Source organism: Morone saxatilis, unplaced genomic scaffold, assembly GCF_004916995.1.
Source record: "Morone saxatilis isolate NCDOM2014 unplaced genomic scaffold, NCSU_SB_2.0 Contig0, whole genome shotgun sequence".
Taxonomy (NCBI): Eukaryota; Metazoa; Chordata; class Actinopteri; family Moronidae; genus Morone; species Morone saxatilis.
In genome coordinates, this window is record NW_023339650.1 from 7,861,684 (window position 1) to 7,864,977 (window position 3,294).

The 3,294-nt window shown below is 43.9% G+C and overlaps 1 protein-coding gene across 1 annotated transcript in view; it reads left to right on the plus strand.

Moving 5' to 3' along the window:
- Positions 1-3,294, plus strand: part of LOC118327041 (TLC domain-containing protein 4-B-like) — a 16,490-nt gene continuing 13,196 nt past the window's right edge. Inside the window, exon 1 of the mRNA XM_035660269.1 lies at positions 1-364. The gene's annotated coding sequence lies outside the window, so the exon portion shown is untranslated. The remainder of the gene's footprint in view (positions 365-3,294) is intronic.

Sequence of the window (3,294 nt, forward strand, 5' to 3'; positions counted from 1 at the left end):
CCCGCTCCCCTGCCTCTACTACCTCCATCATTTCTGTAATCGAGCGTCGAGCTGCATGATCTGCACCTCTGCAATTATGCACGTTTCGTGTCGGATGGGATTCTCGGAAAACGCCGCAAAGCCGGCGCAGGCACGGAGCTCCGGCGACGCCGCGTCCCCCGCAACTTGTTAGCGTGTTGTGTGTTTGTGTGTGTGCGTGTGTGTGAGTGTGTGTGTGTGGAAGCAAGAGGCGGGCTCGTCTTGTTTATCCAAAATGACTCGACATGGCTGTGGCTTTGACTCAACGTACGCGGTGCGCGCGACCCCTGGGAACCGTAACCAGTTGAGAGAGTGAGGCGCAAATCATCTTAATGAAAGTCATAAGGTGAGTCCATCCGGGAGCTTGTGTTCTCCTCTGTTTTCCTTTTCCATGTCCGCGGCTGGTGGCACACACAAACACGACCAGGCCAGTGTTGATTTTATTTTTTTCCCCCAACCCCTCAACACATTTTACAGCAACAGCAGCTGGCCAAGCAATGCGGCGTGAATTGGCCTTGTTGCTGTTATACTCCGTGTTCCTCGCTTTAATGGGGGTATGGTAACATGTTTTGGTGCTTGAATTGATTCTGCCGAGCATCTCTAAAAACGCGATCGGGTGATGCACATTGCGAAGTTATTTTCGTTGGGGGGGGGGGTATCGTTTTCTCTGTGTTAAAAAAAAAAAAAAAAAAGAGGTCCACCCGTCTTACGCAAGCGCATTTTAACCTTACAGTCGTTATAGGAACGCATTAAGCTGGCAAAACAATCTTCCAGGAAGAAACATGCACAGTGGAAACAGACATCACTTCCCAGCACATTATGACCTATCTGTGTGGCAGGGCCAAATATACCAGTCTCTATCCTAATGGCTGACACTATAATAAACCTGGGGGGGGGGGTCTGAATAATACTGCTCTTGAGTCAAGAAGTCAGTTTGGGGTTAATTCCTAATACCTTGTTATTGCCACATACATTCTCAGGGCTGACATTGCCCTGTGGCTCCAGTGTGTTGTTGGAGCAAAGAGGAATGTGTGATTTTCAAAATAAGTGGCCGTTGGGGTGTCTCTTCTGAGGCTTGACTGGAGGTTGAAGTTTCAAACGCGTTTCATTTATCGCCAATGAAATGTTTATTTTGATATTGGGGACAGTAAGAGCCGACCCCTCTCACAGCTTAACGTGTTTGCCAGGAAGTGTGTGAGCAAGTTTTAATCTTTCATTTTAAGTTGCACAGCTTATTAGAACCTCAATTTTACAGTTTATTGTAAAGGGGTTGCAGAACACACTCGCCTTGACAAACTTGTTTGTTAAAAATAAGATTTTCTTGACACAGACTATAAACACTAAGTGATTTTCTCTCCGTGGGGGTTCAGCTGGTTCCTTTCTCTATCCTTAACTTGACCTCTGTAACCATTTACCCTTGGCAACGGGGTCCTGCACTGCAAACATGAATGCGTGGACCCAAAACAAACCTCCGCTGTGCTTTTCTAGAATGGCTGAAGGTAGCATTACTTAGATATCCAGATATCTCCTCAGTCACAATATGGACCCTTTAAGTCTCCCTCTAATAACAAAAAGTATTTCTGCCTTGCAGCATGCTACGTCAAAGTAGTGGTGCTCACTGCCCACTAATGCTTTACAGGCAGGCATAAGGAGAGGACTCTGTGGAATTGGCCTTTCAGTTCCCTGATGACTTTTTCTTGGCTATAGTGCTTCAGTAAAGTACACTGTTTGTCCTCAAGCCTTTCTTTGGCGTAACGCAGGAACAAAGGCAGGTATAAAATCACCAAGGCCAGAGCCCCAGGGAGTGAGAAGTGTGTGGTTTTTTTTGTGTGTGCCTGTGCTAGGAGAGCCCTGTTCTGTTCCTTTGGAGATGTAAATATGTCTTTAAAGTTAACTGAATTTGTCTCCTACCAAGAGTCAAATCAGCCTATATGCAAACAGCTCAGTGCAACGCTCGCTGGTCTGGACTCACTGGACCTCTGTCACTGACATACATTTACTGGCTGCAAGCCAGCATGCATGCAGAGCGGCTAATTTTAGATCTTTGTTGGCTCATAGAGAACCCTCACTTTTGATCCAAATATATGACTGAATGGATAGATTTGTAGGTGACTTTGGGCCATAGTACACAGTTCAACTACGCATCATGTTACTAGATTTTTAATTAAATTATGTGAAATGGATTTTATTGAACCATCCCATGCTGATCACTGTTTATACAATGTACCCATGTTGCACTCTCATTTTCCAACTGACCCGTGCCCATCTGGGAAGCTCTTACAGTAAAACTGTGACACCAGCCTCACATAACCCCCTAAAGCAGAAAAAGTAACTGACATTTCTACTTATTATTTTCCCAAAAAATATTGCCATGTTACATTGATGTGTAGTGGTATCCTAGTATTTGGTCAGTACAACACTTCTAGCCTTAACCTGAATTAGTACATTGGAAACTGGACCAATATAACAGGACTATATATTTTGGTTCTATAAGATTTCCTCCTGTACACTCTGGGATTAATGCAATCCAAGTAATGGAGCAGCTTTAGTGATGCTCTAACTAATCATGTAGACAATTCAAACACATACTCGCCAGAGGGACGTCCCATCCAGCATATGAAATATTGGAAATCTGTCCCTCCCCCAATACTGTAATGATCCTCCAAAAGCTGAAAGAAAGCTATTTGTTCCCCTTAGTGTTAAACCGATTCCAAAACACACTGGATGTGTTGCATTCACCAAACTCGTCCTGCCGGCTTCATGTTGGGGTACATGTCAGCCATTTGAGGTCGCAGCCATGTGTGTGTATGTTTTTTTAAGCAAACATGGCAAAGTCCATGTTGGGTTTGAAAGCACATTCTGGTTGTTGAGTGACCAAACGGCACCAAACAAACTAGACAAACACGACAAAACGTATGCTAATACAGATGACACACAGTAGTACATCACATTCACACAGCAAAGCATCACATGTGTGTTAAAATATTCAAAATGAGGATATTTGTGTAAAATACAGTCAGTGGTTACAGGGTTCAGCAGATATAGGCATTTTTCATGTTGACTTTAAAGATACTGATAGAACTCTTTATGTATGGTAAAGTGGACTGTCCAAAGGCAGTGAGCAAAGGGAACAGTGCAATCTCTTAGAGAAGTTATTCTTCTGGATTTAACAGCGCTTTCAAAACGAAAGTGAACAAAGTCACAAGTCACGTTGTGCAGGAGGCATCAAACATATTTGTTGTAGAGCTGGGGAAGAACCTGTGTGTGTGTGTGTGT